At 39.7% G+C, this 16,285-nt stretch overlaps 1 protein-coding gene across 2 annotated transcripts in view; it reads right to left on the reverse strand.

Annotated features, from left to right (window-relative positions):
- Window positions 1–542: 542 nt before the first annotated feature.
- Window positions 543–16,285, reverse strand: part of LOC138922184 (protein phosphatase 1L-like) — a 43,063-nt gene continuing 27,320 nt past the window's right edge. The window contains exons 3-4 of one of the 2 annotated variants that reach the window (XR_011435260.1): window positions 14,454–14,648; window positions 543–2,498 (exon numbers count right to left, since the gene is read on the reverse strand). The gene's annotated coding sequence lies outside the window, so the exon portion shown is untranslated. Of the gene's footprint in view, window positions 2,499–12,999; window positions 14,649–16,285 lie in introns of those variants that run through there. The other variant, XM_070259016.1, reaches the window with a different exon arrangement.

Raw genomic sequence — 16,285 nt, forward strand, 5'->3', positions numbered from 1 at the left:
ATTGCCCTTCATTCCTTTTCCTTTCTTAACCTCCAGTTTTCACTCCTTTGGGGTGGCTGCTTGGGAGGCACTACCTCCTGGGAAAATTAGATATAGTAAGAGAATGTGACCACCTGCAGGTAACTTTCAAGATATTTTTCAGTTAATTATGGGAGGAGCACACAGTCCATTTGAGACAATCGGAAAGGAATCCTGCCCAGATAAGATGTCGAGTTAGGTTTATGGCCTCTGTCTGCTTAATGTTTCCTTCTCCCTCCAGTTCTTTGTCTAAATATATATATGCATCGTCCTTCTAAGTTGGTTGATTGGATGATCAAGAAGTATCTACATATTATTCTGGACCTTCTGCTTTCTGTTAAAATGTTATAGAGGTTTTCTCCTAAAAGCAATAAATAATAAATGATTGATGAGTAGAATGGCCGAGGGGTGCAAGAATGCCCCTCGGTGAAGAATGGCCGCTGACACCCCTGATATTTTCTGAATTATATGCACGCTTTCTAGTAAGGTTATGTTTATACTTATTTCTGTTTTTTATCCTGAAGATATATAGTTTAGCTTAGCTTTTCAGCCCTTTACTTTACTAACAAAATGATACTTTCTCCGGCAGTGTGCTTAAGGGACTGTTAGCTCTACAATCTAAAAGACAAAGGAATGCTTCCACCCCCTAAAGGGCACGAAAAAGTAAAGATGTTTAACTGCCCGCTGAGAATGCAGATAGCCCTGGGGATAAGACACCCTGGAGTCGCCTTTTGTTCCCATTAACCATCTACACTAATGGCGTAAATGATTGAGGGAGGCAGGGATGGCTCCACCAGGATGCAACCAGACGGACTGCTGTCCTGTCCGGAGGCCTGGACCTTCTCTCTTTGATTTAACTTTGCCATGAATTACAACAGGTGTCTAGGTACCTATCGCCTTTAGCTTAGAGACAACAAACACTAGTTAATTGCGGAGAAGACTACCATTAACCTTATGCTCTATAGAATAGAATGCTAATAAATATTCTTGTGCTCGTTTTTTACTTCCTTATGTCTCTGAGAATATTCATAGAACCATTTCTGTACTAATCCTGAAAAATATATACACAACACTTGTGCACAGTAAAGGCGGACTTGCTAACACCAACCCAAGTCTCACGTCCTCTTTATTTCCCCCTCCCTCAGGTTTTCGCCGGCGCCATCTCTCCCGTGGGAACCTGGACTCTGCCGAGGCTGGACCCCGGCAGTGCTCCACACACCAAGCCATCCTCCAACCCCAGCTGGGCTTCCCCAATTCAACTCCGTTCTAACGCTGACTACTTAGAGTGGGCACCACAGCTCACAAGTTAAGGGCTCAGTCCCACGAGACTGGCCCCACTGCAGACGCTAGTTGAAAAGGGCCAGTTTGTCACCTGCACTTCGGACTGACCAGCTATCAACTGGGGCACACATGACCCCCTCCCTGGGTGTGACAATTTGCTAGAATGGCTCACAGAACTCAGGGAACACTTACATTTACGGGTTTATTAAAGGGCATAATAAAGGATGTGGATAAAGAGCCAGATGAAGACATTTATAGGGCGAGGTCAGGAAGGGCCCTGAGCATAGGAGCTTCTGTCCTCGTGGGTTTGGGATGTGCCACCCTCCTGGTGTGTAAACGTGTTCACCAACTCAGAAGCTCTCCAAACCCTGTACTACTGGGATTTTTATGGAGGCGTCATCACATAGGTCTGATGGACACTAATTCCATTTCCTGACCCTCTGCCCTTCCTGGAGGATCGGGTAGGACTGAAAGTGCCAAACTTCTAATCACCCCTTGGCCTTTCTGGTGATGAGCTCAGATCCTGAAGTTATTCAGGAACCCATGAAGAGTCACCTCGTTAGAACAAGGGATGCTCTTATCACCCAGGAAATTACAAAGGATTCGGGAGCTCTGTGTCAGGACCCAGGCTCAAAGAACAAATGCTAGAACAGAAGATGCTACTGGTGCTTCCATCATTTAGGAGAGCACAAGGTTTCAGGAGCTCTGTGCCAGGAACTGGGAGCAGAGGCCAAAATATATATTTCCTATTATTTCGGAGTACTTTTTTCCCACACACCCAGCAGCAATAACTTTTGCCAGCAAGAGTCACATCATAAAAGATTTCCTGGATAAAATATGGTGCATTGGAGCAATGGAACCCCATGCAGCTGTCAAAGGAAATGAGGAAGGTTTCCATATACTGCTACGGACTGATCTCCAGGACACACCAGGACGGGAACGAGCAAGGTTCAGGACAGTATTACAGGAGGTACTTTTCACGAAACAAAGGGGCAATATAAGACCAGATATGACTACTTGTTTATGTTTTCAAAATAAACAATGGAAGTAGAAACTAAGACCTAATAAAAATGGTTACCTCTAAGAAGAAGGAATAGGTGGTTGGGGGTCAGGAGGGGAAGCTAGACTTCTCCGAATGTGTTTCATCATTTTCACTTTGGAATTATTTTCATAATTATAAAAATTACACCAAAAAATTCCTAAAACATGAAAAAAAAATACAACAAATGACTCAAATATAAATCAGCTGTTGGCAGGAGCAACAGAGAGAATTATTCCAGGTTTCTTAAGGCACAGGAATTGCACAAAACTGGTAGGAGATACCCCAAAGACAAAAGGAATCCAAAAGAAATTGTAAATGACATTCAATAATCATATTTGTTAGTAATAATACTGGAATTGTTATTTTTAAACTGTAAGATATATATCGTAGAAGAAAGTAAAGAAATAATTATGTTAATGTAATTAGCATCTGAGATTTCAGCATAAAAGAGAGATGAATATAAAATTAAGGAAGTTGAGAACAAACTCTTTAGTCTTAATGTTGAAGTGGAAATATCAGAATAAATTGATTTATATTTCTCTTTCTAAAATTACACTTTTAATGTTTATAGTGGAATAAGTCTCTCCTCTTTTCTGGAGCTTCTGGGTACGTGGTCTTCACTAGAAAGACTACAAGGCGATGTTTTGATATATGTATACTTTGCGAAATTATTACCAGAATCAAGCTCATTAACATATCCACACCTCACACAGTTATGATTTTTTTGTGCTGAGAACACTGAAGATTAACTCTCAGCAAATTTCAAGGACACGATTCAGGATTGTGAGCTGCAGTCACCATGCTGGGCATTAGATCACCAGCACGTGTTCATCCTACAGCCCTGGAACTTTGTACCCTTTGACCCACGTCTCCCCATTTCCCGCCAACCCCCCTAGACCCAGCCACCACTCTACTCTGCTTTTATGAGTATGACTACTTTAGATTCCACACATAAGTGAAATCAGGCAGTAGATCTATTTCTGTGTCTGGCTTGTGAGTTGTTTTTTCAGCTCTTGTAAATGTAATGTTTGTCTCATTTCCCTTTCTAGGTGTATACAGCTATAACACAGAAAATTATTCATTGTGTGTTTCTGTTGGATCTAAATTGGCTCGTTCATTATACATTTTGGTTACTAAAATCTCCTGGGTTGTCTACGTATATAAACATATGTTAACCAAAAGAGATGGATCATTTAATCTCATCTTTCATACTATACATACAGATATTCTTCTCTGACTTCATTCTCTAGAACAGCATGGCCCATGGAGTTTTCTGATGATGCAAATGTTCTACAGCTGTGCTAACACAGTAGCCACTAGGCACACGTAGCTGTAGGGCACTTTCAGTGTGCCTAGTGAGACTGAGAAACCTTTAAATTTTATTGAAGTTTAACTACTTTAGATGTAAATAGCGACATGTGACTAATAGCTACCCTATTGAACAGATCAGATCTAGAATATCTGAAACAATGTCAAATAATAATGAAATCGTAGGAAAGTCTGTATAGTCCCGGCTTTACTCAAAATAGTTTCAGTCTTTTGCTACTTAGCGTACCCTTTGCTGACAGTTTTTTGGAAACCGAGTATTACATTGAGGTATTTTTTTTTTCTATTTCTATTTTACTTAGACTTTCTATTAGAAATTCTGGCTAAAGTTTACCAAATTACTTTTCTCTATTTATTTATGTAATCGTGGGACTTTCTCCTTCATTTTGGAGACACAATGGATTACGATGATAGATTTTCTAATATCTGACTAGCCTCATTGCTGAAATAAGCCATATTTGGTCATAGTCTAACTTGATTCATGTGATTTTAAAATACAAATTAAAAAGCGACGTTTAACTGGAAATTACGTTCCGGCTTCTTCAGCAGCACCTGGCTCTTTCCGTTTCTTCCCCATGGGTGACAAGGGAGGACTCTGCTCTCCCTGTTGGGCAGAGACCAGCCTCACTGCAGAGCCCGGACTTAGGCTAGGCAGTTCTTATAAAAATGCTTAGGAGGACCAAGTTAACTACAAATTCCATGTGCCACAAACACTTTTTTCTAGTGTTTCAATAGAAATAAAAATTGCTAATTAGTTCAATTCTACTGGGTAACTCCTAGGAATAAAGTAAGGAGCAGCAAAGCGCATGTAGAACATACAAATTAAAGAAAAATTTATTTTCTCTTTATTGCAGAGGTACCAATTTAAGCAATGTTAGATGGCAGGCTTTATATATGGGGAAATATTCATTGAAATATACAGTATTTTCCAAATACTCTAAAAAGTAAAATATCTCCTAAATAAAGAAAGAGGTCAGGGAAATAAAAGATCATTCTCAGCAGAAGTAAAACATTATCACCTAGAACTAATTTGGGAGTATCCACATTAGAAACAGGAATGAGAAAGATAAAGGAGCACTTATGACAATACTAAGAGGAGTCCCAGATAAAGCATCTTCAACCTGTGTACCTGACTCCCACTCAGTCCACCCAGGGCTTGTGAGGACAAAGGCACAGGCTTAAAAACCGGCAGCCTCTCCACTTCCTATGGCAAAGAAGACATGAAGTCCACGGTTAAGTGAGGGAGGCGACTATAGACAAAACCTGGCGTGTCTGTAATATTCTTTACATAGACTACACTTCCGAAAGTTCAGTCCAGCCCACGTAAAGCATCAGAGCTCTTAAACAGAAATACGTGCTGTATACACCCTGAACCCTTACCGAACTCCACTTTAGCGCTACCTGTTTTCCTGATGCAATAAATCCCACGGCAGCTATAAAACAAAGAAGTTCTTACTGATGCCCTGGTGGTTTCTATCATCATTCCAGTGAGCGAAGAGCGAGGTTTTTTTTTTTTTTAGATTGATAGTTTCTAATATGTTATGACCCACTAATGAAAGCAGAAAAGCCACAAGGTACAGACCATATGAAAAAGTTCATAAAGAAGCTCAGGGCAAGAGAGGAGACAAAAAATAAGGACATTAGAGGAATCTGATGCCCTGTCATGTACAGTGGCCACTACAGTAGAGACTAGACACACAGCCAGAACGCTAGCCAGGTTAACATGACACCTCAAGCTAAAGGCCTATTTACCTCAGTTTCTATTATCTGGTACATCATGTCCACCTTTCAAAAAAAACAAGACATGCTAGAGACAAGAGAGAATACAGTCAGAAGAGACAGAGCAAGCATCAGAACCGTGCTCAGATATGGCAGAGATTTTGGAATTATCAGACTTAGAATTTAAAATTACTGTGATTAATATGCTAAGGACACTAATGGAAGAAACGGACAACATGCAACAACAGATGAGGAATGTAAGAAGAGAGAGGAAGTGGTAAGAAAGAAACACAAGAAAATGCTGTAAACCAGAAACACTGTAAGAGAGTGAAGAATGCCTTTGATGGACAAGGCTGAGGAAAGGATCTTGGAATCTGCACATACACCAATAGAAACTTTCCTAACTGAAATGCAAAAAGAGAGAATGGGAGTGTGTGGGGGGAAACAGGATATGGAAAATTTTGGACAATTACAAAAGTAATACCTATCCACAATGGAAATAACAGAAGGAAAAGAAAAAGAGAGAGGAGAAGAAAAATATGTGAAGTAACAATAGCTGAGAACTTTCCCAAAGGGATGACCGATTCCAAAACACAGATCCAGGGAGCTCAGAGATCACCACAAATAACCAATACCAAAACATCTACATCTAGGCATATACTCAAACTGCAGAAACCCAAAGACAGAGAGACTCTTGAAAGAGCCAAGAGGAGCTAAAGCCTTTAGTGCAAAAAGGGTAAGAAGTACAGTGCCCTTCTCATTAGAAGACATGCAGGAGAAGAGGAGAATTCTACATCCAGTGAAGCCATCCTTCAAAAGGAAAGAGGAACTGAAGAGTTTCTCAAATAAACTGAGGGATCTGCTTGCCAGCAGACATGCCATACACAAAATATTAAAAGAAGTGCTTCAGCAGGAAGAAATAGAGAATCGGAATAAACCAATCACAAGCAAAGAAATCAAAACAGCAATCCAAAATCTCCCCAAAAATGAAAGCCCAGGACCAGACTGCTTCTCTGGAGAATTCTACCAAACATTCAAAGAAGATTTAATACCTATCTTTCTCAAACTATGCCAGAAAATTGAGGAAGGTGGAGCATTCCCTAACACATTCTATGAAGCCAACATCACCCTGATCCCAAAACCTAACAAGGACAACACAAAGAAGGAAAACTACATGCCAATATCACTGGTGAACATAGATGCAAGAATCCTCGACAAAAGTTTGGCAAACCAAATACAGCAATACATTAAAAAGATTATAAACCATCATCAAGTGGGATTTATACCAGGGACACAGGGATGGTTCAACATCCGCAAGTCAATCAACGTGGTACACTACATTAACAAAATGAGAAACAAAAACCACATGATCATCTCAAGAGATGCAGAGAAAGCATTCGACAAGATCCTACATCCATTTATGACAAAAACTCTCAATAAAATGGGTATAGAAGGAAAGTACCTCAACATAATAAAGGCCATATATGACAAACCCACAGCTAACATCATACTCAATGGGCAAAAACCGAAAGCCATCCCTCTGAGAACGGGACCAAGACAAGGGTGCCCACTCTCACCACTCTTATTCAACATAGTACTGGAGGTTTTGGCCAGAGCAATTCAGCAGGAAAAAGAAATAAAAGGAATCCAAATAGGCAATGAAGAAGTGAAACTCTCACTGTTTGCAGACGACATGATCTTATATATAGAAAACCCCAAAGAATCCATGGGAAAACTATTAGAAGTAATCAACAGCTACAGCAAGTTGCAGGATACAAAATCAACATTCATAAATCAGTAGCATTTCTATACTCCAACAACGAAATAACAGAAAAGGAACGCAAGAACTCAATCCCATTCACAATAGCAACAAAAAGAATAAAATACTTTGGCGTAAATGTAACCAAGGAAATGAAAGACCTATACAACGAAAACTACAAGGCTTCCCTGAAAGAAATGAATGACGACATAAAGAAATGGAAAGACATTCCATGCGCATGGATTGGAAGAATAAACATAGTTAAAATGTCCATACTACCTAAAGCAACCTACAGATTCAATGCTATCCCAATCAGAATCCCAATGACATTCTTTACAGAAATTGAACAAAGAATCCTAAAATTCATATGGGGCAACAAAAGACCCTGAATTGCTAAAGCAATCCTGAGAAAGAAGAACAAAGCTGGAGGCATCACAATCCCTGACTTCAAAGCACACTACAAAGCTACAGTAGTCAAAACAGCATGGTACTGGTGCAAAAAACAGGTGCACAGATCAATGGAGTAGAATTGAAAGCCCAGAAATAGAACCACACATCTATGGACGACTAACCTTTGACAAAGGAACTGAGGGCCTACAAGGGAGAAAGAAAGTCTCTTCAACAAACGGTGCTGGGAAAACTGGACAGCCACATGTGAAAGAAGGAAAATTGGCCATTCTTCTTCACCGTTCCCAAAAATAAACTCAAAATGGATCAAAGACCTAAAGATTACACCTGAAACACTAAGTCTTCTAGAAGAGAATATAGGCAGTACACTCTTTGACATCAGTATCAAAAGGATCTTTTCAGACACCATAACTCCTCAGACGAGGGAAACAATAGAAAGAATAAACAAATGGGACTTCATCAGACTAAAGAGCTTCTTCAAGGCAAGGGAAACCTGGATTGAAAAAAACAAACAGCCCACGAGTTGGGAAAAAATATTTACAAGTTATTTATCTGACAAAGGGTTAATCTCCATAATATATAAAGAACTCAAACAGCTCAACAACAAAAAATCAAACAACCCAATCAAAACATGGGCAGGGGACATGAACAGACATTTCTCCAAAGAAGATATATGGATGGCCAATAGACACATGAAAAGATGCTCACCATCACTAGTCATCAGGGAAATGCAAATCAAAACTACACTAAGATATCATCTTACACCTGTTAGAATGGCAAAAATAACCAACACAAAAAGTGATGAATGCTGGAGAGGTTGCGGAGAAAAGGGAACTCTCATACACTGCGGGTGGGAATGCAAACTAGTGCAGCCACTATGGAAAACAGTATGGAGATTTCTCAAAAAATTAAAAATATAAATACCTTACGACCCAGACATCCCACTACTGGGTATCTATCCAAAGAACTTGAAATCAGCAATTCCAAAAGCACCATGCACCCCTATGTTCATCGCAGCATTATTTACAATAGGCAAGATGTGGAAGCAACCTAAACATCCATCAACCTCGTAGATGATTGGATAAAGAAGATTATGGTATACATACACAATGGAATACTACTCAGCGATAAAAAAGATAAAATCGTCTCGTTCACAACAACATGGATGGACCTTGAAGGTATTATGTTAAGTGAAATAAGCCAGATAGAGAAAGTCAAACTCTGTATGACTCCACTCATACGTGGAAGTGAACATAGAGACAAAGAGAACTGATTGGTGATTACCAAGGGAAGGGGGGTGGGGAGAGGGCGCAAAGGGTGAAGCGGAGCACCTACAAAATGACTAACAATAATGCACAACTGAAATTTCACAAGGTTGTAAACTATCATCATCTTAATAAAAAGTAAAAAAAAAAAAAGAAAAAAAAGAAGTGCTTCAGGGAGAAGGAAAATGATATAGGTCAGAAACTCGACTCTATATAAAGTAAAGAAGAGCATTGGTGAAGGAATCAATGAAGGTAGATAAATCTTTTCTTTTTCTTATTCTTAATTGACCTAATAGGTAAAAGTTTGTTCAAATTAATAGTAATGATGTGATTACAGCATAGGCATGAGTGAAATGAACGACAACAATTTTATAAGGAATGCAGGAGCGGAATTGCGAATATCCTGTTACATGGGACTTGCACGACCCATGGAGTAGTATAGCGTTATTTCAAAGTGGACCTAGGTTAGTTGTAAACATATAGTGCAAAGTCTAAGACGAACACTAAAAACGTTTTAGAAAGAACTATCATTGATACTCTAAGAAAGGAGACAAAATGAAATAAAATTAAATGTTCAGTTTAAAGCAGAGAAAGAGAAAAGAAGGAAGTAGAAAGCCATTACAAACGTGACAGATATTAATTCAAATGCAGCAATAACCAGACTAAATGTGAATGGTCTGAGTACACCATTATGAGATGGAGACTGTCAGAGAACACAAAATAAACTATATGTTCCCTATAAGAAACCCACTTTAAGGATATACACAAATTACAAGTAAAGGGATAGACAAAGATATATCCTGCTAACACAAATTAAAAGAAACCTCGAATACCTATATTATTTCAGACAAAGCAGACATTAGGACAAGAAAAATGATCAGGGATAAGGTATTCCATAATAACAAAGGTGTCAATACTCCAACACGTAATAATCCTTACTATCTACGTACCTAACAACAGAGCATCAAAGCGTGTGAGACAAAAACTGATAGAACTGCAAGGAGAAATAGACAAATCCGCCATCATAGATGGAGACTTCAGCATCACTCTGTTAGCAATGAACAGATCCAGCAGGCAGAAAATCAGTAACAACACAGTTGACCTCAACAGCACCATCAATCAACCAGATTTCAGTGATATCTATAGAGTCACAAAGACCCCAAATAACAGCTAAGGCAATCCTGAGAAAGAAGAACAAATCTGGAGGCATCACGCTTCCTTATTTGAAACTATACCACAAAGCTATGGTAATCAAAACAGTATAATACCCGCATTAAAACACACCCAGAAACCAACAGAACAGAATCAAGAGCCCTCAGCGAAACCCATGCATATATGGTAAACTAATCCTTCACAAGGAAACCAAGAATACTCTATGGGGAAAGAATAATTTCTTCTGTCAGTGGTGTTGTGAAAACTGGCTAACCGCAGACAAAAGAAGGAAATTGGACCCCCAACTAGACCACTCCCAAAAATTAACTCCAAATGGATGAAAGACTTAAATGTAGGACTTGAAACCATAAAGTTCCTAAAAGAAAACATAAGAGAAAAGCTCCTTCACATCGGTCACGGCAATGACGTTTTGGATATGACCCCAAAAGGAAAGACAAGAAAAGCAAAAATAAACAAATGAGACTACAACTATCTAAAAACTTACACACAGCAAAATAATCAACAAAATGAAAAGGCAGCTTGTAAAATGGGAGAAAATATTAGCAAGTCATCTTCTGAGTTTATAAATAACTCATACTACTCAATAACAAGAAAACAAAAACAAAACAGTCTGAGTAAGAAATGGATAGAAGGGCTTAACAGATGTTTTTCCAAAGAAGACGTACAAACGTCCAACAGGTACATGAAAAGATGCTCAACATCATTACTCGTTAGGGCAATGTGAATCAAAACCACAATGAAATAATACCTCACACCTGTTAGAATGGCTATAGTTGAAAACTGGTGTGGACAAGGATGTGGAGAAAAGGAGATCCTTTTGCACTGCTGCTAGGAATATATATTAGTACAGCCATGATGGAAAACAGTTTAGAAGTTCCTCAAAACATTAGAAGGAGTTACCCAGTTTCCCAGTACCATTTGTTGATGAGAATATGCTTTCCCCCATTATGTGTTCTTGGCTCCATTATCAAAAATTACATGACCTCACATGCAGAGGTTTATTTCTAGGCTACCTATTCTGCTCCCTTGTTCTCTAGGCCCATTTTGTGCCACTATCCCATTGGCATAATTTACTATAGCTTTGTAATGTAGTTTGAAGTCAGCAAGTGTGATGCCTCCAGATTTATTCCTTCTCAAAATTGCTTTGGCTGTTTGGGGTCTTTTGTGGTCCCATCCAATTTTAGAATTGTTTTTTCTGTATCTATCTATGAAAAGTGCCACTGAAATTTTGATAGGGATTGCACTGAATCTGGAGATGGCTTTGGGATTGTGGACATTTTAATAGTATTCATTCTTCCAGTCCATGAACACAGGATATCTCCCCACGTGTTTCTATCTTTTTCAATTTCTTTCACCAAAGTCTGGTAGTTTTCATTGTACAGTTCTTTCACTTCCTTGCTTAAATGTATTCCTAAAAATTTTATTGTTTTTGATGCTATTGTGAATGGGAAAAGGATAGTCTTTTCAATGAATAGTGGTGGAAACGTTGCATACTCATAGGCAGAAAAATGAAATTGGACCCCTAAATTGCACCACTCACAATATTACCTCAAAGTGGATTAGAGACTTAACCCTAAGTCCTGATATCCTAAAACTCCTGGGAGAATACATGAAGAAGCTCCTGACTCAGGTCTTGGCAATTGCGTTTTGGATATGACATCGATAGCACAAGCTACAAAAGCAAAATCAACAATTGGAACTATAAAGCTATATAGCTGTAAACTATAACTATAAAGCTTCTTCACAGCATAATCACAATCAAGAAAATGTAAAAACAACGTACGGAATGGAGAAACAATTCACAGACTGTAGAGTGGAGAAGGGGTTAGTACCCGAAATATAAAAGGAACTCATACATCTCAACAGCAAAAAACCCAAAATAATCCGATTTAAATATGGGCAGAGGATCTGAATAGATATTTTTCCAAAGAAGAAATCCTAATGGCCAACAGGTACATTAAAAAAATACTCAACATCGCTAATCATTAGGGAAATGCAAATCAAAACAACGTTGAGCTATCACCTCACACCTGTTCAAATAGTTGTCATCAAGAAGACAAGTGGTAAGTGTTGGCCACATTGTGGAGAATAAAGAAGCTTTGTGCACTGTTGGTGAGGATGTTGATTGGTTCAAATACTATAGAAAATAATACGGAGAATCCTCAAAAACTAAAAGTTGAACTACCGTATGCTCCAGTAATCCCACTTCCTGTTATACATCCAAAGGAAGCGAAAACAGGATATGGAAAAGATATCTGCACTCACATGTTTATTACAGCGAGTAATATAGCCAAGCTATGGAAACAACCCAAGTGTCCATCAATGGATGAATGGATAAAGCAATGAGGTGTATGCACACACAAGGGAATATTATTCAGCCATGAGAAAGAAGGCTATCCTGCTAATTGCAACAACATGGGTGGACTTTGAGGGCATTCTACTTAGTGAGATAAGCCAGATAGAGAAAGACAAATATCGTATGACATCATCATATATGGAATCTCACATGTTGAATTCATAGAAACAGAGAGTAGAATGGTGGTTACCAGGGGCAGAGGGGTGGGGGAATTGGGGAGATGTTGTTAAAGGGTAAAAACGTGCAACTAGAAAAGGAATAAGTTCTCAAGATCCAGTGCATAGCACAGTGATTACAGGCAAAAACACTAGATTATATACTTCAAAATTCTTAAGAGATCTGTTCTTAAATGTTCTCACCACAAAAGAAGTTATAATCATGTGATGTGATAGAAGTGTTATCTACAGCTATGATGGTAATCATATGAAATACATAAATGGATCAATCAACACACTGGACACCTTTAAGAAATTACAAGCAGAACTACCATGTAATCCAGCAAACCCATTCTGGGTATATATCCGAAGGAAACGAAATCAGAATCTTGAAGAGATTTCTGCACTCGCATGTTCACTGCAGCATTCTTCCCAATAGCCAAGACCTGGAAACATACGAAGTGTCCAGCAACAGATGAATGAGAAAGACCATGAGGTATATACAGAAAAGGAAATATTATACAGCCATAAAAAAAGAAGGAAATCCTACCATTTGTGACAAGGAAGGATCTGGAGGGCATTATGCTGGGTGAAATAAGTCAGACAGAGAAAGACCAATACTGTAAAATCTCATTTATATGTGTAATCTAAAAGAGCCAAACTCGGAGAAACAGAACAGAATGGTTTTTGCCAGGGGCTGGTGGTGGGAGTCTAACAGCTAGATCTGAAGTTAGCATGAGGGAAGCCAGCTTAGGAAAGGAAGCAATTCTGTAACCAGGACCCTGACTCACTAGTCTCTGGGAATACCTTCTCGCCTGCACGCAGCCTACGTGATTAAGCACCTCTCCCTGGTGCAAAATACATCACCTGCTCATTCTGAGACTCTTGCTTATGTACATCCTCCAGCTGTGACAAGACAACTTTGTTCTCTGAGTTCCCCAGGAACATGACAACCTCCAGAAAGAAAAATCCTGCACTGCTACCCATCATGAATGACAGACCAAAGAGATAAATCGGCGCCTTGCAGTTTGTCACACCAGATGGTTGACATCCCTAAACCCTCTCTTTCCCTGCCCATCTCCCCTCCATAAACTGCCTCAAGGTTCTGTAGGATTGGAAGGTGGTTCTTTCGGACACTAGTCCGCCATCTTCCGATTATGCTAGCTAACTGCATAAATTTTCCTTTCTCAGCCACAGGCCTGTGTGCAATTGACTGGCATGAGATTGTGGTGAGCAGAAGGCGCCCCTTTTGCTTAGTTACAGAGGAAATGAGGAGATGTTGGTCAAAGGCTACAAATTTCCAGTTACATGATGAGTAAGCTCTAGTGAATCTAATGGACAGGATGGTGACTATAGTTAACACACTATATTGTATACTTGAAAGTTGCTAAGGGAGTAGCTCTGAAATGTTCTCCCCACAAATAAATGGTAATTATGGGAGGTGATGGAGGTGTTAACTAACCTTATCATTTCACAGTGGTAATCATTTCACAATATACATGTGTATCAAATCATTGCATTGTACACCTTAAACTCAAACAATGTTATATTACATCAACTATATGTCAATAAAACTGTGAAGTAAAAAGAATTTCAAGATGACAACAATGGAGCAGGAAATCAAGGAAGGGCTTTTCTGCACGAAGGACCTTGTGTGACAGCACAGGTGTCACACCTGTGAATCTGGCAAAAACGCATCTAAAATCTGAGCACTTGTCGCCATCTCCACTGCTGACCACCTGGCCTGTGCTCCCACCAGGGTTACTACTGGTGCCCCAATGGTCATCAAGATCAAATGCAACCAGCCACCGTCCCACAACTAACGACATTTAGCAAATGCTGAAATACGTGTACACATATGTATAAAACATGTTAGTTTATAATACATACCTGAAAATCACATATTATCTTATTAGAATTAGATGTAATGTAAAATGAAATTGGGAAATACCCCAGGCTGAAAGCAGAAGTGTCCTGGTGCAAAGAGACCACAGATCTGTACGCAGTTCCCATGACGGGATGACTGTGTGCAGCAAGTGGAAACTGTCCAGGGAGCTCTCAGCGAAAACTCCTGATCCAGATGAAGACGCGCCGAGTACAAGGCCGCACCCCTTGCCCACGGCCGCCGTGAGAAAGGAACTGAAATCTGCGAGAGAGACGCAGAAACATACTTTCTGATTTACACAATAAACAACAAGAAAATAAAGGAGTGAGCAAGGAAGAAGCTACAGATAAAAATATCAATTCTGCTGGGAAAGACGTTTATAATAAAACTAAGGTATAGATATCTTACTTTTACCTTTTGAATGGACATATACAAACTTAAGATGTTTTCAGATTTTACATTTTTAAAGGAGAAAATCTGTTTGCAATGAATGTATCTAATTTACAAAACTGTCATTGTCTTAGGTCTTTAATATGATGAAGCTTTAAGTTGAGTATATTTCATGTTAAATGCTTTAAGCAGCATGCAATGCTGTTATTTTAAAAATCACCATTGTGCTTGGATTGTCTAAAACTGATTCATGATATATTCATATCAGATTCTTACCAATAATTTGGTTGGGGCCTGGATTCATTATTGATGTTTAACAATACTGGCCACATTGGAATCCTGCAAAAATGTTTCAACGAGCTCATATTTAAAAATATTTAAGATTGTAGCTCTGTTATGAGAAAATGCCAATCATGGTAATATTCTCATTTGAAAGCAAGATAAGCAAAGAAGTGTATTTTAAATATATTATAGATAATTTGTCTTCCTTTAAAGCCAGGAAAGTAAAACTGTAATAACTCCTCACTCTGATATACTTAAAATATTGAAACAATGTGTATTAATACGTCATCTTTACCTTTGCAATATTTTTTCAGCTACTTTCTCGTTACAGGAAAAATTACCCATCAACAATTCATGTAGTGCGTGTCTATCTGTACACTTTTTCCCTTTCGCCCAGCAATTCTGTAGTCTCCAGACGTGTCCTGTGTTCCCAGCTCCTTCCCCGGGAAGGCCCGACATCTCGCACATCCTTTCACGAGGGCACCTGTGTGTCTGAATCTGTGCACAATTCCTCCCACAAACCCCGCGAGCCTGTGACACAGCACAGCGGGCTGTGATCGCCCCATGAGCCCCGTAAAGGACGATCCTGTGCACAACAGGCCTCAGGAACACACGCCCTGAGGGAGTAGAGAACAAGCCCCAGGAAAAGTCCAGACCATGCAGCTCTGTGCGCACGACCAAAGGAGAAGGTCAGAGGAGGCACCCAGGCCACTGCTGGGCCGGCAGCGGGCAGGGAGCATCCTCCTCCCCAGGGAGCGGCACATCGATCCTGGGGACAGGAAGCTCTTGTCTCACTGCGGCCAGGAACCAGCATCCATGGGCAGCACACCCAGCGCCACACCCTGGTCTCTGGGGCCCTGGTGAGAACAAGGCGGTGGTGTGAGCCCTGTGCCCCCGGCCGGGGAGCAAGCTGGCTACCGCTAAGCAGGGACTCCTAAGCCGAGGCACAGCAGCTCAGTGGTCACACTGTTCAGTCCCTTAATTTCTGAAGTTCAAACGGAAATGGGCACAGTATCCCAGGCCTTGAGGAGAGTGGATTATGATAACAAGAAGTACAGGTCAAAATGCAACACGCGGTGCGTATTCTCTGTGCTGCCAATGAATGAGGGGAACTTAAAAGAAAAGAAAATACCCTTCACAAAAGGGTACAAAAGGAAAATAAATAAAATCCTTGTGTAAAAATATAAACAAGTAAAGACAAATCTGTATCAGAAAACTACCAAATG

The sequence above is a fragment of the Equus caballus genome, unplaced genomic scaffold (assembly GCF_041296265.1).
Source record: "Equus caballus isolate H_3958 breed thoroughbred unplaced genomic scaffold, TB-T2T haplotype2-0000564, whole genome shotgun sequence".
NCBI lineage: Eukaryota > Metazoa > Chordata > Mammalia > Perissodactyla > Equidae > Equus > Equus caballus.